Raw genomic sequence first — 24,957 nt, forward strand, 5'->3', positions numbered from 1 at the left:
TGGCATTTAGGAGGGTGCTTGGGATCTTTAGCCCACTGAACCACATCCCCAGCTCTGTCTGATTTATTTTAAAGCAATCTCCAGGTATCCTATCAATGCACTCAAGGATTTCAGTGTGTCTCTCTAACAGACACAAGCTGAGAACACCTAACGCTCTTGTATCTACTTTCCTATTCTTCCATGGCACCATTCTTTGTGTGTGTGCGTGTGCGTGTGTGTGTGAGAGCTGAGTAACAGGGTCTTGCTGTGTAGCCCAAGAAGGTTTAGAACTCCAGGTCTTCCCGCCTCCGCCTCCCGGATGTTGAGATTACAGACATGTGCCACCACCCCCAGCCTGAATAATTCTTTAATGTCATCTACCACCCAGACCTTGTTCAGTTTTCTGTATTTATCTCTACAAAGTGTTTCTAGGACTGTTTTGTTCAGATCAGAATTCAAACTGTATGTTCCAATTGCATTTGATTGGCATCGCCCAGACCTCTAGCCTAGTTTGATCTCTATGGCTGTGGTAAATACCACACGACCAAAAGCAACTTGGGGAAGAAAGGGTTTATTTCTTCTTACAGCTTATGGCTCATCAAGAATGGGCTACAGGTCAGGACTGTACGCAGGAACCCGGGCCTAGGAAGAACTGAAGCAGAACCCACGGAGGAGTACTGTACTGGGTCCTCATGCTTCCTCAACCCAAGACCACCTGCCCAGGGGTGGCACGGTGCACAGTGGCCTGCCTATACAATCATTATGAAGAAAACACCCCGCAGGCTTGCCTGCAGGCCAATCTGATGAAGAAATTTTCTCAAGTGATTCCCACTTCTCAGATGATTCCAACTTGTGCCAAACTACAAACAACAGCAAATGAAACAAACGAACAGACAACCAGTCACCTAGAATGGCTTTAAGGTCATTTCTCCCTGAGAATGTCCCACCCTCTAGTCCTGTCTGAGCACTCACAGCTGTGTTTGACCATGTCCTCTTCGGGTGTGGTGGTCCATGCAGAAAGAGATTCTCATCTCAAAGTAAACAAAACAAAAGCAACTTTGCTTCCTAGCCTCTGCAGCTCCAGCAGGAGCAGGGTCAGATTCAGGCTCCTTGTTGGCTAGAATCCATCATTGTGGAGCCCCATCAGTCACACACTGAGAGTCCTTGTCTTCATAAATTCTAACTACACCTTTTTTAAAATTTTCCATCAAAAAGTCTGTGTGAGATGGTGGTGCACACCTTTAATCCTAGCACTCGGGAGACAGAGGTAGGCAGATCTTTGTGAGTCTGAGGCCAGCCTGGCTTACATGGTGAGTACCAGTACAGCCAGGCCTATTCAGAGAGAAACTGTCTCAAAAAAAAGTCTTTATTTTGCTATGATAAGAATTCTGAGTTCAGCAAGATGGCGTACATGCCCCTCTCTGCACAAAATCAATCAATCAATCAATCAATCAATTAATCAAAAACTCTGATAGGTAACTACTTTGTGTCTAGTCTGATTCTGACACTTTAATATATATTATTACATTTATTTATATATGTGTAAACACATGCATGTGCATGCAAGCACACACACACACACACACACACACACACACACACGTCATTTCTCTACTTCTGTGTGGGTCCCAGGGATTGAACTCAGATCTTTAGGCTTGGCAGCAAGTGTCTTTCCCATGGGCCATCTTCCCAGCCCCTGAGTTTTTCTTAAGTAGAACCTGGCAGATGCCTGCTTCTGTGCCTGCCTCCCGAGACGACTGTGGTGTGGAGGGAAGCAACCATGGTGTCTGCCTTAGCATCCCAAAGATGAAGCTGAGAGCAGCTCAGCTTCTGGACCATGGAATGCTTGTTTGCTCTATCTCCTTCCTGGTACAGAAGAAGAAATGTAAATGAGCAAAAATCTCACCCGTTAATTAGCCTTCGGCGTTAATACAACATGGGTTTACCTCTTAAGCTGGCAATGCTTGTGAAAATGCTGACTGATGGCAGTAGTGGGGATGAGTGGGTCTCCTGTCATCTGGAGGGGCATAGATTTTCAGGGAGGAAAACTTGCATCTCTTTATCCAAGTGACTGTGGGCTTGGGGAGTTAGTCTGGTGGCTCTGGTATGGGTTAAAGCCCAGGATATGGAGCCTGTGGTTATAATACTCAGTTGAATAAGATATCCCGTGGCTGTGAAGTGTTGCAGATGACCACTTAGTGAGATGCAAAGACATGGCACAGACAGGGAAGGAGTCAGCCACAGAATATATACACAGAGGTCATTTTCAGGTTTGTCTGTTTTTTTGTTTTTTTGTTTGTTTGTTTGTTTGTTTGTTGGCAGGATCTTACTGTGTTGCCCAGGCTGGTGTTGAACTTGTGATCCTCCTGCCTCAGCCTCCTGGATACTGGAACCATAGGTGTGTATCACCATATGAGCTTATTCCGGTATTTACAAAGTGTGTGGATTATATAGAACTAGTGTTTGTGTAACGTGAAATGCAAGGGTTGAAGTTAAGCTTGGAGGCGGGAACTTGGTGGTTTTCTGTTTTCTTGCTCATGTTTTACCTTTTGTTTTAATGAATATGTATAGGACACAGTACGAAGCACTGTTCCCTCCTCAGCCAGTGTCTTCAGAGCCAAGTGAGTGCTGCCTGCCAGTTCCAAGCTGGGTCTCCTGCATCTTGGGAGGATGCAGGCCGGGGGTTTGGCCACATCATTTCTATGACTTCCGGGTCACAGCTGCTCCATGGCATGACCATGCCTCAACCCCATACTTCCTGTCTATCATGGTGGAGAGAGAATTTCTTGGCCTGGGGTTGAAGAAATCGCAGCAGGTCTTCCATGCCCTGAACTAGACAAGCCATCAGCAGGGCATCTGACAAGACTGTGTCTGCCTGGGAGGACCAGGCCCTGACCCAGCCCCATGGGCCTGTTGTTGTTGGCTAAAGTTCACAAAGATGTTTGATTTTGGTCCTGCAGATCGAAAATATTTTTCAGCGGAGCCCCAGTATTTGACTGGAAAAATGATAATATTCCCTCTCGGGATGTCAAACATCCGGATAAATAGAAGTCTTTTTCCATCTTCCCTTTGGCCCGAGGGTTACAAAGGACTCATAGACACAGGCCTTTGGAACTGGCTAGCTTAGCCAGTGCAAGAACCGACCTGTACCACAGAGAGGGGCTATTTTTAAAAAGAAAGGGAAATATGTCACCCAGGTTTGCTCAGAGGGCCTGGCTCCCTCAGGAGAGGATGTGGGACCTACTTTTCAGCATGGATGCTTCTGAGTGGTCTTGGGGTAGCCACTGTGACACTTAAGGCTCATATCACCAAGTGCTGCCTAGCAGGAGGCTGGGGCCAGCCTGGCAGGGAGAAGCTATTCCACCCAGGGCTGAGACTCTGAGAGAGTGGGGGCAGGAGTTGGGCAGAAGGTGGCTGCAGGCCTTAACTGAAGAGCTGTTTTTATTTTCAGTGAACTGGAACCCAAGGAAGCTCAAGCGACAGGGAGCCAATCTCACCCAGCAGTTATGAGTTAAATAGAGACTTAATGCAGGCATGCCCCCTTCCCCCAACCCTCCTGCAAACGTGTGTGTGTGTGTGTGTGTGTGTGTGTGTGTGTGTGTGTGTGTGGTGAACCTGTTAGGCAAGCTTTTGGGAGAAACTGGGGCAGGGTCGCGATGGGATGGGGAGTGGCCCTACATCTTCCTCAAGTCTCACAAGGTGTCATGACAACCTTCCCACATCTCGGGCTTCTTTGAGGGCCATCTGACACTGTTTAGCTAGGGGCCATGTAGAATGGACTATTTGATGTCACAGGCCACTGCCTGGCATGCAGGCCCTGGAAACCCCTGGGGCCACTACAAACACTTTATTTAACACTTTGCCTTTGGCTACAGTAGGACACCATAGCATGGCATTGTCAGACCTTAATTCTATGAGAAGTACTTTCTTACGGGCAGAACTGGAGTTGACTGTCGCTATGCCACAGATATTCAAAGTTGAGCTTAGAAGCATTCATTCATTGAGGCCAGACTTGAGGGTCTGTGCCGGAGATTCTCAGAAAACCTTACAAGGGCCCTTACTGACTGGTCCTCGTCCCTCAGACTCCATCTCCTGTCCATGTGGCTTCCCCTGCTTCTCTTTGTCAGCTAATACATTAACTCCATCACCCCTGCCCTCCGTGCCCCATGCTCTGCACTGTTTATTCTCTGCCATCACACCTCCAAGTGCCACTAGGCTCTGCGCCCAGTGGCCCTGCCGCCTCGCAGATAATCTTTGCTCACAATTCTCTGTATGGCCCGTCACACAGACAGACCTTCCTCTGTCTTTCTAGGTGCCTCCCGTTTCTTGCCTCCAGCCTACCCGGTCTTCTTCCCACGGGGAGGAATACTCTTTTACTCTCTACCTCTAGGTCCAAACTTTGGAGATGTGTCCTCTGACCCCTGAGTCCTTCCTGGGAGACTTCCCTTCTCCCACAGCACGTCCCATACTGTGTGTGTATGTACAAGTGCCTGTCCACATACGTGTACATGCGTGTGGAGGTGAGAAGATAACACTGTGTGTCTTCCTCTGCCCCTTTCCACTCTCAGCTCCTGTCTCCAAATCCCCCGGCACCGGATTCTAGGTGTCCGTCACCACATTCTCTTCACAAGGGGGATCAGACTCTGCACTTGGCTCTTCGTGGTCGCATGGCAAGCACTCGGCCGACTGAGCCGTCTTCTCAGCCCTCCCGCTTAGTGTTTTTCCTCCCACTTGAAAACACACATCTAGCCATGTGCTTTCTTGCTCAGATCTGTTGTGATCCCCGAGAACCAAGGCTGTCTGTGCTGTTCCTCACCGTGTGCTGCCACAGACATGTCCCCCCAGTGAGTGGGAGGAAAGTGTGGAGGCAACAGATGAGGCTCCTATAGGCTGAGGGGCATCAAAGGGGCAGAAGACTCCAGGACCACTGTGGGGTCCAGGCTTGGTCATATTCTAGCTGTGTGACACTGGGCAACTACTTATCCTTAGTCGAGGTTCAATTTCTTCACCTATAATATAATGTCTATAGTACCCTCTTGTTGGGTGGTTTTGAAAATTTAAGGCAATGTGTTTGGAGAGTCTGACCCATTGCCTGGTATTAAATAGCGCTATTCATCTCTCCTGAGAGCACACACACACACACACACACACACACACACACACACACACAGGAAGACCTGAGCTAGGCCCTGGGGCCACTTTGGCCCTGTGCTCCAGGAGGATCCATATTGAGACTATAAATGGCAGCTATTCATAGCTGGAGAAGTAGTACTAATAACAAACAAACTGTGAGGAAATTCTCTCTCAGGAGTGAATGAGCCAAGCCCAGTGGAAGGCTGCCTGGGGAAACCAAGGAGATGAGAGATGGGAACAGGGCGTGAAGACAGGGTGCCGGCAGACGGGGCGCTACTGCAAACTGCCTTCTGGCCTTTCTTTCATACTTAGATTTTCCTGTTGACTAAACTAGAGAATTCTTTGAAGGAGACATGTGTGGGCGAGTGCACACTAACGTGAAGGTGGCTTTAAGCAGCAGGTGGCATGGTCTCTGCCCTCAGGAAGCTTACAGGGGACAGCACACACACACATGCACACACAAACACACATGCGCACACACACATGCACATACACACATGCACACACACGCACACACACACACATGCACACACGCACGCACACACATGCATGCACACACACACAGGAGGTAGGCACACAGGCATGTACATGCTTACCCATCCACACAATGATTTCTTGGGAAATCATGTCAGGGTCACGGGACAGGCACACCCTTACGTCAGCAAAGCTGCCTAGTAAGTGTGCCCCCATCAATATCCTCCCTTTAGCCGCACACAAGGAGGCTGGTTGGTTAGTGACAGTGCTGGGTGACAGCTGATGGGTAAGAACAACCTTGCCTTGCCTGTCTGTCTGTGTCTCACCCTCCCACTTAGACCATCCAGAGAAAAATGGTGCTTCTAAAGTCACAGGGCACTGCATCCCCACCGCAGGCCTTTCGGGAGCTGAGCTGGGGTGGGAGTGCTCTCATCCCAGGCTCCAAGGGTCCTTGTGGGCTGGAGGAAAACATGGCAGAGACTGGACAGAGTGTGTTGTTGGCTTTGGTCCTGAGCGCTGAGTTCTCGCTAGTGAGATAGGCACCGTCCCCAGCCCTCACCCACAAGACCCATTCACACTTTCTCCTGTTTAGCTGAGATGGCAAGCCCCAGCATGGGGCTGGAAGCTGTTTAAAAGATTGCATGGTTAGGCCAGATACAGGGACGCCGAGTAGGACGTTTGTGAGTTTGAGGGCAGCCTGGGCTATGTAGATGGACGCTCACCACAGAGGAAAGATGGTGCAGCTGCTCTTGGCCAGTCTCTGGATGTTGGTGTGGGAAAAGATGAGGCCACATTTGTACCCAAGCCCTTATTAGAACCACCCCAGACTACTAGCTGAGGCACAAAACCAGCGTGCATCGTGGTTCTCCATTATTGCTTTGAATCTGTTTGTTACAGTACCAATAGTTCCCCGCTACACTCAGGAATATCAACTCAGGAAAGGCCAAGAAGCTGATTTGAAATCAGTACCCTGACGACTGCAAGAGGTTACCATCTGTGTCCAAATGCCAACTACCGACCTGAAGAGTATACATGGAGTGGAGGGTTAGGAACTCGGACGCAAGGGTGAGAAGCCCCAGGTTGCTGGCGTGGTGTTTCCTTGGTTGACCCACTGGAGGGGTAGAGCCATGCTGTGGTTATGGGATGTCTGCCTCACATCTGGACTTTTGCCATCTCCCAGCCCCTGCCTCAAACTCCAGGCTAGATAACAGGGTCCTATCTCATCCCCCTGAGCCTGGATTGACAGCATTTGGTTTGTAGACCAAGCCTATTTTACAAATGAGGGAAATTAGACCTAGGGGGCAAAGCTATAAAGGGACCAATTCATAAAGCCCAGATTGATCTTTCCACCTGGTCTTGGCCAGAGTGCTCAATTTCCAGAAAAATCCTGGCGCTTTAATGCCCTGGCCAAAGACTCCCCCTCAGGACCGCTTCTCCCCTCTCGCCCATCCTTCTCGACAGCCTTTCTTTCCAAGCCTGGCTGTTGAGAATTCAAAGGAGCTGGGTCCTTCCGGTCTCAAAGAAAAACAAGCTGGTCAACTTTCTGTTCAGCCTAAGGCAGTGCCTCACTGCCCTGCAGCCAAGCAGACACTGGCCAGTCTGTGTTGGGGCTGAGGCCGGAGCAGCCTCCAGGCTGGCGGTAATGACTTCTCGGAGGGAGCTGGCCTGGGCTCAGACCACTCTGGGTGGAGAGAGAGGAAGCTGAGGACAAAACTGCACTTCTCGTAAAGGTCTTGATCTAAAAATACAGGCAGGCTTCGCCTGGAGAATGTCTGCTGTGCTTGTCCGTGTAAAGAAATAGAGCCTCCCGGGGTTCCCGACGAAGGCAGCCCCACCAAAAGGAGGCTGCGAGGCAAGCCGCACTAGACAAGTGTTCAGCTTCGGAAGATGCTGGATAAGGAAGGTTCTGAGAAACCAGAGTAGTTTCCAGTCTCATCGTCTGAGCTTGTGTACCCAGCAACCCGCAAAGATAGGCTTCAGGCACGGCTTGATCCAGCGGCTCAAACACATCACCAAGTACCCAGCATTTTGTGTCTCTCTGCTCTCTCTGGGATCACTGAGATTCTGTAATTAGCCAGGAAATAAAATAGGCTGTCTAGTTAAGTTTGAATTTCATATAATTTTTTTTTAGTATAAATATATTCTGTGAAACATTTGGGCCATATTTCTACTAAAAAACTGTCATTTCTGTGAAATTCAAGCTTCACAGCATGTCTTATGTTTTATCTGACACTTTTGCGTCTGTGTGTGCATGCGTGCATGTGTGTGTATGCATGCATATGTGTGCGTGTATGCACGTGCACGTCTGTGTGCCTGTCTTCGTGTGTCTGTGGAGGCCAGAGATCAATGTCGGGTGGCTCCCTCAGTCACACTCCCCTCTTTCTGAGACAGGGTCTCTCACTGAACCTGGGGCTCCCCAGTTTGACTAGCCCGGCTAGCCAGCAGGCTTAGTTTCAGTCATTGCCTGTCCGTGCCCCCACATTGCTGGGGTGATGGACCTGTACCACCACACCTGGCTCTAAGATGGATCCTGGGAATGCGAACTCAGGTCCCTACACTTTCGGCAAACCCTTTCCTTTCACAGAGTCTCAATGGGGGTAGACTGCCAAGGCTATAGGCTCCAGTGTAAGTTCATACAAAAAGAAAAATGGAAAGTTAGTGGATGTGAGGAGCCACGGTAGACCTGGCCAGGCGCCAAGGACAGTGAGGCTCACATTTCCATCTATGACATAAATAGCCATCTTGGAGAAGGGTGGCAAAGGCAATCAATCCCTCCTGTGCTGTTGGAAGCAGGATGGGCTGTGTCAGCCATGGATGGGGCCTGTGGTCCTCTTAAAATGCGGATGACTCTTCAGAAGTTGTCAGGCATTTTCAAGATAGACAGAGAGTGTCAAAGCAAACTCTGGGTTCTGAAGGCCTGCTCAGGGGGCCTTAGTCTCTAATAGGGTCACCTCTCTAGACCGTCTCCCTCTTGATTTGTTTCTGTTTTGAAGGCAGGGTCTCATGTAGCCCAGAAAAGCCTGGAATTTACATTTTAGCCAAGGCTCATAGTGGACCTCTGATCCTCCTGCCTCCACCTCTGAAGTGCTGAGATCACAAGTGTCTATGCACATGGGACATGGGACTTCATCCATGCCAGGCATGAAGCCCTCTGCAGACTGAGCCACAAATCCACCTGCTCCTTGCTCTTGACCCAAGCTTTCCCACCAGCACTCAGTGCACACAAGTCCTTCCTGGAAAAAACTATGAATCTTAAGGAGCCCGGCCCAAGCTTCCACCAGGTCTCCTGCTCTTGGCGGTGTGCTGGAAGGGGCTGTGGAGACACACAGTCCTCGGGGCCTTGCTTCACGTCTGTTTCTCCAAACGCCTGTTTCTTTCCTTATGCCTTGCTCCCAGCCACCACCAATCTAAAGTCATTTGCCAGGACCTCTCGCAGCATTCTACGCTGGTACCCAGGCACTCCTTCTGCCACCAAATATATAGGGTCTCACTATGTAGCTCTGACTGGTTTAGGGCTCACTACGTAGACCAAACTGGCTTCAAATTTATAGAGATCCTTCTGCCTCTGCCTCCATAGTGCTGGGATTACACATACACTGCCACATCCACTCCATTCCTTTTTCAAGTCAGGGCTCAACGCTGGCTCCTTCCCGCTCCCACCCATTGCCCGCTTCTTACGTCCACCGTCATGCCTGTACCTCCTTGGCACTTTCCATGTTATCGCTGTCTTATGTCATCTGAGCCATACCCATCTTTCAGCTGGACCATGGTGTAGCTCTCTGCCGGTGTGCTCAGGTCTGCTTCCCTCCTTCCCACCACAGTGCCCTGGAGTGACTCGGAGCATCGCTGCAGTTCAGTCCTGTGGCCCTGGGAGAAAGCCAAGCACTTCCCATGCTCCACGGTGGGGCCACTTGTTCCACGCTTCCTGGGTCCTTTATGCCCCGGCTAGTACCATCTTGTTCCAGTTCCTTAAACTTGGCCAATTTACAATGCTGTGCCCTCTGCCTGGAATTCTGCTCCTTCCTCTCGCTTAGAAGGGCCTTGGCGTCATAGAATCTCATCTTTCTCACTTCTTAGAAAACCTTTCCCTTGCCAGCTTACTTTGAGGGGGATTATGACTTGTTTGAGACAAGGTCTCACGCAGCCCAGGCTGGCCAGTGCTCTCTAAAAAGCCAAGAATGACCTTGAACTCTGATCAGCCTGTTTGCACCTCCCAAGTGCTGGTATTACAGGAATGTACCCCTGTGCCTATCTCTCCAACAGATACTTTTATTAAAAAAAATCTTTGTTTTATTATTACTACTGTGTGTGTATGATATATATGTGGACATGTGGGTGTAAGTTCATACATGTGAGTTCATGCCACAGTGTGTGGTGTGTGTAAAGCAGAGGAAGACTTTCAGGAGTTGGCTCTTTCCTTCCACTGTGGGTCCCTGGGACTGTACTCAAGTCATCAATGTAATGTAACACAATAAGATTATCAAAACGGAAGTAATATACATGAAAATATTAGCGACAACATCCAAAACACACGTGGCAATGGTGTATGTGTGAGAACAATGTGGGAGTCAGTTTCTGTTTCCATCATGTAGGTGCTGGGACCCGAACTCAGGTCATTAGTCTTAGCCACAACCACCTTTACCCAATGAGCCATCTTGCCAGCTACAAACATTGTTTTCTCATAGTAACTGTAAAAAAAAACAAGCAAAAAAAAAAAAAAAAGCAAAAAAAACACGTATGTCCAGCAACAGAGGAAATGCTAAAGAGGGCAGATCTATGGAGAGACTGACACAGTCAATAAAAATAATTGTGAAGATGAAGTAGCAGAGTGAAAAACAGTCTGCGATATGACAATTGTTTTCACAGAGCCGAATGCAAAATTGGATTTTTATAGCTGTGTAAAAATGTTTTATGCATGCAGACAAGTGCCAGATGGGAACAAGGGAAAATAAATGAGTTGATTTGTCCAGAAAGGAGATCATGATTGAATTTTCAGTTTCATTTTTATTTCTTAGTGTAGTTATGCTGTTTTTGCACAAATAATTTCTGCATTTCACGTAGCAATAGATTGCACAAAGCAGCTGTGTAAAACTAAGGAGCCATCAGGGCACAGCTGGTTACGTTTGATCCACCGCCCGCTGGGCCACAGACACCACGTGAGTAGTAGCTTAGCCTGACCTTCCCCATAAACCACTTTAAAAAGTGGATCTTGAGAGGGCTGTAGGGATGGTTCAGTGGGTAACTGCTCTTGCAGAGGACCTGGGTTTGGTTCCCAGCACCCATGTGGTGGATCACAACCATCTTTAACTCCAGTTCCAAGGGATCTACTGCCCTCTTTTGGCCTCCAAAGGCACTGCAATACATAGTGCCCAGACATAAATGCCGGCAAACACACATGTAAACAAAAATTCATCCTGGCTGGTAGGCACCTGAGAATTCAAGACCATCCTGGGCTACATAGGGAGCTTGCAAATGACAGCCTGGGCTGCAGTAGTGAGTACAGAGTGAGGCCCCATATGGAGTGAATGAATGAATGAATGAATGAATGAGCGAGTGAATCCTGTGTCTGTATTTCTAGTGCTTTGTAAGCATTCATGTGCATAGTCTTGGTGTGGACTTGTATGTCTATTTCACTTGTGTAATTCCTCGGCATAGAATGGCCAGAGAATAAGGCAAATATGTGCTTAACTTTTTCGTAGCCAGCAGACTGTTTTCCCAAGTGTTGGTCCCACGTGACACCATCCCCACCAGCAGCGCACACACTTTGGAATGTCCACATTCCACGTTCTTGCCAACACATGTGTGGTCAGGCTCTGTAACGCCAGCCCATCTGACGGGTATGAGCTGTGCTTCAGAACCGCCTTTCTTTCTTTAGTGATTAGTAAGGCCAAGGGTTTTTTTTTGTTCTTCATGTGATTAGCATTTGTGTTTCATCTCTGGCGAAACTGTCTAAATCTCTTGCCCATTGTAAAGCCTACTTTGTTCTCTTCATCACACTGATGTACAAAAGATACCTATCTATTCAGGATACAGGTCTGCTCACAGAGAATTTCAAATAAGTCTGTTGTTTACTTTTCAGTTTCTTAACATTGTATTTGTACGGAAAAATTTTAAAGTTTCGTAATGTACAATCCATTCGTTTCTTACAACCCCACTTCCTGCTTTCCTTAGGTCGCAGCCCTTGTGGATGTTTCTGCATTCACAGAAGGTTTTAAGTTTTGCTTTTGGCTCTTTTTTTTTATTTTTTAAAGATTTATTTATTTATTATCTATACAGTATTCTGCCTCCATGTATGCCTGCAGGCTAGAAGAGGGCACCAGACCTCATTACAGATGGTTATGAGTCACCATGTGGTTGCTGGGAATTGAACTCAGGAGCTTTGGGAGAGCAGGCAATGCTCTTAACCACTGAGCCATCTCTCCAGCTCCTTGCTTTCAGCTCTTAAGTCTATGATATATTCAGAGACATGCCCTTTATTTGATGTGAAAGGAACGGGGTCATTCATACATCTTTTTTGCTGTGAGGTAAGGGAACAGAGGTCTGTTCTAGTCTCACTCTGTTACACTGTGAGCAACACCATGAGCAAAAGCAAGTTGGAAGGAAAAGGGTAATTCGGCTCACACTTCCAGGTCACAATCTACTATGGAGTGAAGTTAGGGCAGGAGGAACCTGGAGCAGAAACCATGGAGGAACTCTTGCTGGATCTCTTCCAGGTTCGTGCTTAGCTAGCTTTCTTAGACAGCTCAGGACCACCTGTCTAGGGAATGGTGCTGCCCATAGTGGGCTAAGCCCTTCCACATCAATGAACAATTAAGAAAAGCCCCCACAGACACACTCATAGGCCAATCTGATTGAGACAATACATTAAGAGAAGCTTTTCTCTCAGATGACTCCAGGCTGTGTCAAGTTGGCAATTAAAACTAATCAGGGCAATACGTAATAATATAGTATGTAATTTAGTATGAAGGGAGTAAAGTCATATTCTCCATGTAATATCTAAGTGTTCCAACAATATTTATTGGAAATTTCACCCTTTCATCACTAAGCTGCCTTGACATTTTGGTGGAAACTTAGTTTGCCTTGGAAACTCTGTCAGCAAATGGTGTTAAGCCCATATGCCTCTATGCCAAAGAATGAAGCTGGATTCGTACTCACACCAGATGCAATATACTCAGGTGGTTCAGACTTCTAGATGGGAACAAAGACCATAAATTTCTCAACAACAACATAGCAGTGAAGCACTGATACCTGGAGATGGTGGAAGTATCTTAGATATGAAAACTGAAGTCTGAACAACAGTTAGAGTGCACACATTCTTCACATCAAAACTTAAAGCTTGGGGCGGAAAAGACTTAGCTTCCAGAAAGTGAAAAGACAAGGCATGGTGCCAGAGGAGACATTTGTAAGTCATATATCTGACAAAGGACTAATCTGTAAGATATGTCAAAGACACCACAAAGTTCTATGGTAATGGAAAAAGAAAACATGGTTGGAAAATGGGCAAAGGAATTGCAGACATTTCTCCAAATATAGCATATAAATGGTCATTAAGAACAAGGAAATAAACTGGGTGGTGGTGACACATGCCTCTCATCCCAGCACTTGGGAGGCAGAGGCAGGGGGAATCTCTGAGTTTGAGGCCAGCGTGGCCTACAGAGCTAGTTCTAGGACAGCCAAGGCTACACAAAGAAACCCTGTCTCGAAAAACTAAATCAAAACCAAAACCAAGAGCCGGGCGGTGGTGGCGCACGCCTTTAATCCCAGCACTCGGGAGGCAGAGGCAGGCGGATCTCTGTGAGTTCGAGGCCAGCCTGGTCCACAAGAGCTAGTTCCAGGACAGGAACCAAAAGCTACGGAGAAACCCTGTCTGGAAAAAAAAAAAAACAAAAAAAAACCAAAAAAAACCAAAACCAAAAACCAAACCCTCCACCCATAACAGGAATAGGAAATAGGGGTTGGGAAGACAGTTCAGTGGTTAAAAGCACTGGTTGCTTTTCTAGAGACCTGCCTTCAATTCCCAGCACTTATAAGACATACAACTGCCTGTAACTATAATCCCAGGGGACAAGACACCTCTTCTGGCCTTTGCAGGTGACAATGGATAATGCACAGGCATATGTGCAGGCAGAACACCCAAACACAAACAAACCAACCAAAACATGACCTCCAAGGGAATGCCTGTGGTGTACATTTGAGCAAAAGACTCATACATATCAAATAAACAAATCTAATTTTTTTAAACATGTTGTCTACAAGTGGATCTATTTTATACTCTGCTTTGTTGCAAAGGATCCTCTATCCATGCCATGCTAATCCTTCACTGATTTGATTTCTGAAGCTTTGTGGATCTGGAAACTTTCAATCACGTTCACACTTCATAAAATTGTTCGGACTATGCTATGTCTTTTTCTGGAATCCATTAAGTTCTTAACATAAAAAGACCACTAAGGTTCTATTGAAATAGTGCAAAATCTATAGCTTAGCGTCAGGAGGATTAAATAACTGGTTCTTCATAATGTTGAGACTTCTGATCCAGGGAGATTGACTTCCTCATTTGCTTGGGTCATTGTTAGTTGCTCTCACAATGTCACCGAAGTCTTCAGCGTAAAGATCCTGTCCATATTTTGCTAGTCCTGTTCTTCCATACTTCATATTTTTAAAATTGATCAATTGTTTTTTTTTTTTTTTTAAATTATGTGTACCTGCTTGTGTGTTTGTCCCAAAGGGGCCAGAAGAGGGTGCCAGGGCCCCTAGCACTGGGGCTTCAGGTGGTTGTGAGCCACCATGTGGGTGCTGGAGAATAATCAACAGCACAGGCTCTCAATCACTGAGCCCTCTCTCCAGAGCCATACTTTGTATTTTGTTGGCCCACAAAGTTTTAAAAAGAATTAAAGCTGTAGGATACGTCTAGGTCAGATGAAGGGAAGACAAACAGAGGCTCTGTCAGGTGCTCCGTCCCATCAGCAGAGAACACTGGGATAACTCCACAGCAAACACCTACTACCTTGCTAAATGACGACACATTTCTATTTCTGATTGTTGTTAGTGTACAGGCTACAGTTGGCTGTCAAAAATATTGATTCTAGCTGGGCATGGTGGCACACTTCCTTTGTTCTCACACTCAGTGGGTAGACATAGAAGATCTTAAGTTCCAAGTCAACATAATAAAGTGATTTTCTCTCCTGGTCCCAGGTGCTTTGGGAACCACCATTCACTGTTCAAACATTACCAAGCCCGAGAACCACACCACACACAACCAATCCTGAAGGTGGCACAGAAATGACATCAATAAACCCTGGGCACAAAGATACAGATCTCTTAAGGGGGTTGACCCCAAGTTCCTAAGGAATGTGTGCTTTTCCAAGAAGCACAACAAGAAAGTGTAACGGAGGCTGCACTTTCATTTCTCAGCTGTGCAGTCCCAAGTAATCATACAGAAACTTATATTAGTTATAAATTGCTTGGCCTATTAGCTCAGGCTATTATTAACTGGCTCTTACAACTTACATTAACCCATTTTTACTAATCTGTGTATTTCCACGTGTCTGTGGCTTACTGGCATCTTACCCCTTTGGTGGCTACATGGCATTGACCTGACTCCACCTGCTTTCTCTCTGTTAACTGTCTGGAATTTCTGTCTAGCTATGTTTTGCCCTGTCATAGGCCAAAACAGCTTCTTTATTAACCAATAGTAATAAAATATATTCACAACATACAGTAGGGCATCCCATATCATCTCCCCTTTTCTGTCTAATTAAAAAGGAAGGTTTTAATTTTAACATTGTAAAATTACATATAACAAAACAGGTATCAAGAAACAATTGTAGTTATAATATTTTGTATTTGTAGTTGGCAAAATTAAAGAAAACATTCTATCATCTATTCTATCTTTGAGATTCTAAAGTTTCACATCCTATTTATCATAACCGAGGAAAACTATAATTCTAACCATCCAGTCTTCAACTCCATCAAAGACCCCAGAAGGATAGAATATTACTTAAGTAAACAGGAAGTACATTGTAAGCAACTTCCAAAACTCTAGAAATGACAGAAACATCTGGCTGTCTGGACACTCACCCAAAGTTCTTCTATAACATTGGGGCATCCATCTTCAATCTATAGATCCATAGTATTTGGCAGATTTCTCAGTGAAGCAGGAAATCTGAAGGGTTGTCCTGACTATTTTGACAAAATTATCAGTTCTTTTTTTTTCTGTGTCCTGCAGAATGTCTGGAAGACTCTTTCATGAGGCAGGAACCCTAAAGGATCATCCTACCTTGTTTTGGCAAGTTCTGCAGTCATTTTCCTGTGGGTCCTGTATGTCCAGTTTACACAGCATATTGTCAAACAGTCCAAGCAAGAGTAGTTTCTTACCTAAATGGCTAGCTTTGTCATATTGAAAGCAAACTCTATAATGAGTTTCTTCAATGTCCATCATCCTCTTTGAAGGAATTTGTACTGCCAGGAGCAGACACATCTCATTTTAAGAAAAGTCTAAGTTATTAAAACATTTTTATAAGATTTATTCATTCGTTATGCATATAGTATTTTGCTTGCATGTATCCCTGCAGGTCAGAAGAGAGTACTAGATTTCATTACAGATGGTTGTGAGCCACCATGTGGTTGCTGGGAATTGAACTTAGGACCTCTGGAAGAGCAGGCAATGCTCTTAGCCACTGAGAAATCTCTCCAGCCCTGTTATTAAAACATTTTAAATGCCATATTCTGTAGGTCTTTGAAGTGTTTGATGATTACCTATCTATCTGAAATGTATCTCTGTATTACCTTCAAAACCTAACTAACGACTATAAGTTTGATAGATATGGGTGACTATTGACCTATATTTCTTTATTATCCTTAATAGCTTTTAAGGACTAAAACTTTATATTGGATAATAAACAAGGTGTGAGCTGTATAGATAATATCTTAAGCAAAAATAGAAACATATGTGCAGTATAAGGACAATAGCCTTAAATTTGTATCAATATACAAAATTCTTTAAACAAAAATAGAAACATATATAGTGTAACAAAATTAATTTTAATTTGTATCATTATACCAAAATACATGCCAATACAAAATATCTGAGATTAATAGTTATATTTTATTCTATATTCTTTTATGACCCTAAAAATGACAAACATCCCTAATCTACCAAATAACTAAAGACTATCCATAGCCCCCAAAACTCTTGGGAATGTGGACATCATTTTCTTCGAACTGTGTCCTGCTGTCCTTGGGCAAAGTATATTTAGGGTCTCTGATAAAATTTTGAGATTATGACCAAGTCCTGGGAAGACCAATGGTAACTGTTGTTGATAGATATCACCTGTCAAGTTTCAGGAGGCCTCCCTTGATCAAAGCTGGTCCCTGATAACCTGGAAGGAATCCATAGCTTTTTGTTTCCTGTGGAAACAAAAGCAAAACTGCTTCTCCAAAGCATTGCATCTTTTCAGCTCTGTTTTAAAGCTAAAAACACCTTTAAGATATTTAGGTTGGTATGTTGCATCAGTCTCTTTCAATCCCATGTCTCTCAACAGCTGACTCTTGTCTGCCAGGAATCAAAAAAATTCAAAACCAACACAATACTATGCAGGATCCAACTCTGTGTATTTTCCATCTTTACATGGATTTCATCTTTTATATTATTTCTACTGTCTTTTTAAAGACTTTGTTTCATTTTTTAAAAACTATTTTTTCTATAACTGCCTATACCCATTTTCTTTTTTTCTTAAGCCTACATACATTTTTTAACACATTGTGATCTATTTGTGTGTGTGTGTGTTTTTTGTCTGAATCTGTCTTTATTGTATATCTGTAATCATTTTCTGACCAGGGAGAGTTTTTAAATGTTAAGTGGGCATGGCTAGGACCAGTGCCATGGCTTTAGCTGCTGGTTCCGCCTCATTTGACTTTCCAACCTGGCAGAGGTAGCAGCGGTTGTCACTCTTACTCCCCCAATGCTGCCATCAGGTAGTGTGCAGCCAGCCTATAAACTTCTTTTTTCTGTATGAGCAAAAGCTAAATCCACAAGTAACTTGTACCATGCTGCCGACAAATCCCATTCAAGTGTTCCATAGCAGGACCCCCGAAAGAGCCTTCTGGACTGCCAGCATGAACCAGTAAGTCATCTCTGAAAGGAGTTTCACATCTGTTCACTGTCAGCAAACAGAGCCTATCTGAAAAAATATGGCCACCAAGATGCTGCACTTGACTCCCACTGTTGTGGGTCTAGAAGCCCCCACCTCTCTCTTTAAAGCTTTTTTAGGTCTTATGAGGATCCGTGACCCACATTGGGCACCATTTATAACAGAGGTTGCACTTTCATTTCCCAGCCACCCAGTCCCAAGTAATCACACAGAAGCTTATATCAATTACAAACTGTTTGGCCTATTAGCTCAGGCTATTATTCACCATCTCTTACAACTTAAATTAACCCATTTTTTACTAATCTGTGTATTTCTGTGTGTCTGGGACTTACTGGTAGTGTTCTGGAATCTTCCCCCTTTGGTGGCTACATGGCATCTTCCTGACTCCATTTTCTTTCTCCCTTAATCTGTTTGGATTTTCCACCTAGTTATATTCTGCTCTGCCATATGCCAAAGCCGCTTCTTTATTAACCAATGGTAATAAAACATATTCACAGCATGCAGGGGAACATCCCACATCAAGAAAGGCTGGAAGAAGATGCAAGCAAACAGTTGGAAGGCAATGAGTGCATGTACAGAGGCCATCAAGACCCTTGTGAAGCCCAAGGTGGTTAATACCAGGATGCCAAAGGGCTCCGGTCACAAACTCTACCATCGAGCTTTCATTGCTCACCCAGGCTTGGGAAGTGGGTTAGAAGCTACATGGCCAAGGGTTGCAGGCTCTGCCAACCAAAGCCCAAGGTTCAAACTAAGGCAGAGGCCTCAGCTCCAGCGCAGGCTCCCAAAGGTGCCCAGGCCCCTGTGAAGGCCCCATGGAAAAGGTTTCTGTCTGTCAACGTGATGACAGATATAGTGGTGTGAGCACCTGCACACTATTTGCAGGCGATCAGCACCCTATGCTGTTTTCACAATGAACTTGAGGCAAGATCTCCTGAGTAAACATAAACATAGTACAGTGAATCTCAGGCTAGCCTCAGCTATATAGTGAGAACTTAAATAATAATATATTATATAATAATATATTAATTATAATAGAGAAGGAGAAAAAGACAAGATCTCTTGAGTAAATTGGGAACATGGGGACTTTGGGAGAAGGTTGAAGGGGAGGGGAGAGGCAAGGAGGGGAGCAGAGAAAAATGTACAGCTCAATAAAAATCAATAAAAAAGGAAAACAACAACAAAATTAATTATAATATATAGTATATTACATAATATAATAAAATTTATATAACTTGTGAATTTCCTAAATTCATGTATTAACGCTGAGAAATTTTCTTGTATTCCTTTAAATTTTCTATCCAGATGCTATGTCATCTTCAAATTAAGAGTTTGGTTTTATCCTTTCTAATCTGTGTGGATATTATTTCTTCTTCTTACCATATCTCACTGACTAGACCTTTTACTACATGTGAAATAGAAACAGTGGGGCTATACATCCCTGCTCTTGTTCTGTGTCTTAGAAGAAAATATTCCAGCTTTGTTTCTGTGCCACTCAGACTCCAAGGTGGCTCCAGCCATCCTCACTCACTGGGACTCTAATCCTGGCTTGTCGCTAAATGTATGGACTGGCCTCTGTGGCCAATAGAATAAGTAGAATGGTGGTGTGGGGAACACAAAGACCAGATCATAATGCTGTGACTTCCTTTTGGTCATTTTATTTAGCAATGCTTGTTTTGGGGGTGGTCAGATCCAATGCCAAGCAGCCCTCTGGAGAGACACGACGGGTAAGGGACTCCGATGCTTTGGTTGGTCAGCGAGGATCTCAGACTCTAGCCAAAAGTCTCATGAAAGACGCTGTACTAGATTCCCTTCTAGGCAAATCTCAATTGCAGCCCAGGTGTGATGGTTTTTATACATCAGCTTTTTACAACCTAGTATCACCGGGGAAGAGAATTTCAACTGAGGGAAAGATGAGGTTGCCATGTGGGCATGAATGTAAGGAGCTGTCTTGATTATCAATTGATCCCAGCCCACTGTGGGTGGTACCATCCCATAGGCTGGACCTTGAACTATATAAGAGTAAAGAAATTGGAGATGAGCACATTCGTTTCTCTCTGCTTTTGCATGCAGATGTGATGTGACTAGTTTCTCAAGTTCGTTCCTTGAATTCCCTTTAGTGGATTGTAACCTGGAATTATAAACCAAAAAGCAAAACCAAACCAAACCTCTTCTATGCCAGGGCATTTTATCACAGCAACAAAAGTGAGACTAGATCACCTGACCAGAACCTTGACAATCACTTCACAGGAAGCCCCGAGCCAGGTCACCCACTCAGCTGCTGCAGGTTCCTGGTCCTGCAGGAGATGACACATGTCTGATGCTACTAAGCCTGGGATGATTTGCTGTGAAGCAATGGCTAACTGACACAGATTTTGGTATCTGTAAGCAGGGTGCCACCATAGCAAACAGTTAAATGTGGGAGCGGTTTTGGAAAAGGCAGGCAGGGGTCCTGCGGACTCTGACAGGAACAGAGAGCCCGAGATTAGATCCTGCAGGAGGGAAGGCCCTCGTACAGTGGAGAGGCTGAGCAATGCGCCATCTCTACAGTAGTTACCTGTAATGGGGAGTAGGCAATGTCCCCAATGATATTGCCTTGGGCTCAGGCTGTTATCCCAAACTGTTGAAGGCCTGAGCTATAGTGTGATATTTTGTTTGTGTTTTAACAAACAAAGTTTGCCTGAAGATCAGAGTGCAGAACTAAGCCACTAGAGACCAGGCAGTGGTGGCTCACACCTTTAATCCTGGGACTAGGGAGGTGGAGACCATAGTGACATGGCTGAGCTGAGACAGGAATGCTGGCGAATTAGGTCGCTACGATAAGTAACCAGGCTAGCTCAAGAGTAACAGGAATACGTTAATGGTTAAAAGGGGGAAATTTACACTATAAGAATGGGAGTTCTGAAATCCGATAGGTCCGATGGGCACCGCAGGAGTGTTTGGGCGGGGGGGGGGGGGGGGGGGGAGCACGAACCTGCATCTCCTGGTTTTTCTACCTGGGCTCCAGGTGGCCACACCCTAACCAGATGTGATTGGTTGAGATTCCCCATCATAGGAATGTAAGGTGGGAGGAGACCAGAACTTGGTGCAGCCTGAGGTTTGATGGAGACAGATGCAGTCTGGAGGCGCAGTCTGAGGACAGTGTTGCCCCTCCAGTCTGAGCATTGGTAGAGGTAAAAGGTCTCTCTAGCGGCTGCTGCTCTGCTTTTCTGATCTTCATCATCAACCCCTATATGTGACTCTGGGTTTTTATTGTTAATACCAGTTAGAATTTGTGCTACATCTGGCACCCAACTTTTGGGGTACAAATTCATAAAAAAAAAATTCATTCTCCTATGGCTTTGCAGCCACTGGCATAGGCCAGAGCTACACATAGCTGAGTCACTGCCCTGCTGGCTAGATTTTCCTTTTGTCTCTCCTGGTGGACTTTCCCTGGACTCTCTTCTTGGGCTGCTGCCAACCTAGGTTCAGCCAAGCTTTTACTGTTCTACGCAGCAGCAATCCGCCTCACTTCTTCATTGTCATTGTCGTCAGATTTGGTGATACACTTGGGAATTCTTAAAGGGAGGATTTGTTAAAAGAGAAAGTTTTTTCCCATATTAAAAAATGGGAAAGACTGTTATGATAGAGAAAGTTAGGTCTCTGTTTGGTTACTTAATACATGATTTAAAAATGGAACAATTAAATGAAGGGGTAATCAACTTAACTGGGATTGACCTACTATTAATTATTATTTTGATAATCCTTGTTATTGTTTTGGTAGTTCTTGGTTTATCTCTTAAAAAGTTGTTTGGTATGAGTGCCAAGATACAAGCCTTAGAAAAACTTAATAAAACAGATCACAGAGATACTCAGATCCAGAGAGAGGAATTTAAAGGAGAACCAATTCCAGCGCTGCATTATAAGGTTAGAGAGAAACAGCCTAAAGTTTTCAAACAACCAACCTAAATATATCCAGTAAGCTTACAGGAACTGTCAAATGATAGAGGCTCTGTAAGAGCTTATTGGACTCTTGTGGCAACGTTAGATTTAAGGAGATTCAAGGAAGCAATAATCTAATATGCCATGCATTCACCATTTGTGAATTAGATGTTAAACTCATGGTCAACTTGTAATAGAATTATCCGTAAGGACTGGGTAGACTTGGTTACAGCAGTCTTGGAGCCTGGTCCACAATTACAATGGAGGACCTGGTGAAGAGAAGAGGCCAAGGCCTTTTAACAATGGAGTAGAACTAGAGGTATAGAAATCTCCCAAGATAAACTTCATTGAGAAAAAGATTATGCTACAATAGAAAGGCAGTCCCTATATGATGGGCACATCCTGGCTTCATGCCATGCAGCAGCTTTGAATGCTTGCCACAGAATTGAAGAAATAGGAAAGAAGATTGAGACATTTACTAAAGTCATACAGGACCCAAAATAAACCTTCACTTACAAAGACTGACATCAGCAGTAAATATTTTATACCAAATTCAGAAGATAGACAAATAATAATTTAATATCTGACTTTTGAAAATGCTATTTCTCAATGCAGAAGGATAATTAGGCCTTTAAAGGCAAGGTCAGTGCCTTTGGAAAAATGGATCTGAGATACAATCAATATTGAATCTCATGACCATGATGATGCTTGGATAGGAGAAGTGCTTTCCAGAGGTTTGAGGAAAAACAGAAATGTCAAGTGTTTCAATTGGGACAAACAAGGTCACCTTAAAAGGAATTGTAAACAGGCGTTCCTAGAAACAATGTTTTTTATGAGCATAAACCAAACAGAATGCCCTCCTTCTGGATTATGCAGAAGGTGTGGCAAAGGCAGGCATTGGACTAATGAATACAGGTCAACAAGGGACATTCAAGGTAACCCTTTGCCATTGGGAAACTCCATGAGGGGCTTCTCACAGACCCCTATGCCAAATTTGTTTCAGTCATTTTCTGTCACTGTGGAGGAAACTCTTTCTCAGAGCAATTAAAAAAATCTAATGACCATTGTCAGAAAACCATACTGCTCTGGATGATAGAACAACTATAAAAGAGAGTACAAAAAATTCAGAAAAAAACATAAAGTTAATATTTTGGCAAGCTTCTATAAATTAACAAAGACCAAAGTTAAAAATATGAATAAATGATATTGTCAATGAAGGTCTGGTGGACACAGACGCAGATGTAACAATAATTGCATCAGAATCTTGGCCATTCAAATTGGCCTCTTGAGGACGTAAATATTCAGCTTTTATGGACTGGAACTTTATCTCAGGTAAAACAGAATGTGAAATGGCTTGAATATATAGGGCCAGAAGTACAGAGAGGAAAATTAAAGCCATATGTGGCTATCAAAGCTATGAATTTGTGGGGATGTGATTTACAGCAGTGGAAAACTTAGATTAACACTCCTCCAATCTTAGAAACAAACTATAAATTAACATATGTTTCTGGGAAAAAATTAAAAGGATTTTATAAACATTAGTCTCTGACCATTCAGCTCAATTAAAAACGTAATGCAAACTTTTTTTTTGTTTGAGACAGGATTTTTCTGTAGCTTTGGAGCCTATCTATCCTGGATCTAGCTCTTGTAGACCAGGCTGGCCTCAAACTCATGGAGACTGGCCTGCCTCTGCCTCCTGAGTGCTGGGATTAACATCATGTGCCACCATCATTTTTAGTCCTTGAAAGTTATTATTACCAACTATTTAGGATAACAAGGAAATATAGATTAGTAATTAGTTATCTATTGCAATTGAATTTGTAGTCATATTAGGTAGATTTTCAAGGTCAAACAGATATATTTTAGATAGACAAGTCATCTTCAAACACTTCAGAGATCTCCAGAATATGGCATTTAAGATGCTTTAATAACATAGGTTCTTTTTTTTAAAATGACCATGAGACATGTCTGCTCCTGGCAGCACCAATCTTCTTCAGAGAAGATAATGGGTATCAAAGAAACTCTACATGGAGCTTACTTTCTTTGTGGCAAAAGTAAGTCACTGGGCAAGAAAGTGCTCTTGCCTCAATTGCTGATGGAATGCTGTCCAAATTGTACAAGTAGAACACAAAAGAGAGTGACTATAAAACCTTGTCAAGACAAGGTGGGACAGTCCTTCAAAATTTCTGCCTCATAGAAAAGTCTATTGAATCTTCTAGGCCAGTAGACTGAAGATGGATGTCCCATCTGAGCTCAGTGCTGCAGTGTAGACAGAGTTTCTGAGCTCAATATTGTAGTCAGTGCAGACATGGCTTCTGAACAGAGACAAACCCATAATCTCCTCAGGAGACTGTTTTCCAGGGTTCAGGATACAACCATAGAATCATTTGTCAAATCTAAGAAAGATCGCAAGTAGAGCCTGCAAGATTACTCATTCATGTTGAAGATTTTAAGGATGGAACCTACTAGCAGTAAGTCACCAGATTCTGGAACCAAAAGACTGCAGAATATGACAAGGGACATCAAGAGGTATTGTCTTAGTCATGGCAACTATTGCTGTGGTGAAACAACATGACCAAAAGCAACTTGGGGAGAAAAGTGTTTCACTCAACTGCTCCATATAACAGTTCGTCATCGAAAGTAGTGAGGGCAGGAACTCAAGCAGGGCAGGAACCTGGAGGCAGAGCTGATGCAGAGGCCATGGAGGGGTGCTGCTCACTGACTAACTTCTCATGGCTTGCTCAGCCTGTTCTTTTTATAGAACCCATGACCACCTGCTCAGGGATAGCACCACCCACCATGCACTGGGCCCTCCCCCATGAATCACTAATTAAGAAAATGCCTTATAACTGGATCTTATGGAGGCATTTTCTCAATTGAGGTTCCCTCCTTTCAGATAGCTCTAGCTTGTGCCAAGGTGACAGAAAATTAGCTAACACATGGCCCAAGCCCTCACTTGTGGGAGATCTGGTCCAGTCCAATATGGGAGAATTGTCCTCACCCCTTGTTAGGGTGGCTCAGGAGATCTGGACCCAATCGCTTGGGCGTGGGAATTCTGACCTTGCCCCTCACCAGGTGCTGTGGGGAGAGAGACCTGCTGCAGAGGCCTGGGATGACCAACTCAGCTACCACCCAGGACCAGAGCCAGGGCCTTGAGTTGGTCTACCCCAACACTTACCCTGTCTCTGAGCTGCTGGAGCAGGTGAAGGGGCCAGTCCTATCAAACCATAGCCACAGGCTCTCTGTGACTCTGGCCAACAGCAGGATATCTGAGAGGATTCTCGTCTAGGGTCCAGCATCAATG

General features: G+C 44.6%; 1 pseudogene; it reads left to right on the forward strand.

Annotated features, from left to right (window-relative positions):
* The window catches only part of LOC121465975, a 98,725-nt pseudogene extending 80,129 nt beyond the window's left edge, over window positions 1–18,596 (forward strand).
* The last annotated feature ends 6,361 nt before the right edge of the window (window positions 18,597–24,957 follow it).

Source organism: Microtus oregoni, unplaced genomic scaffold (genome assembly GCF_018167655.1).
Source record: "Microtus oregoni isolate MIOR12 unplaced genomic scaffold, Mior012 000032F_ref0000030, whole genome shotgun sequence".
In the NCBI taxonomy this organism is placed as follows: Eukaryota; Metazoa; Chordata; class Mammalia; order Rodentia; family Cricetidae; genus Microtus; species Microtus oregoni.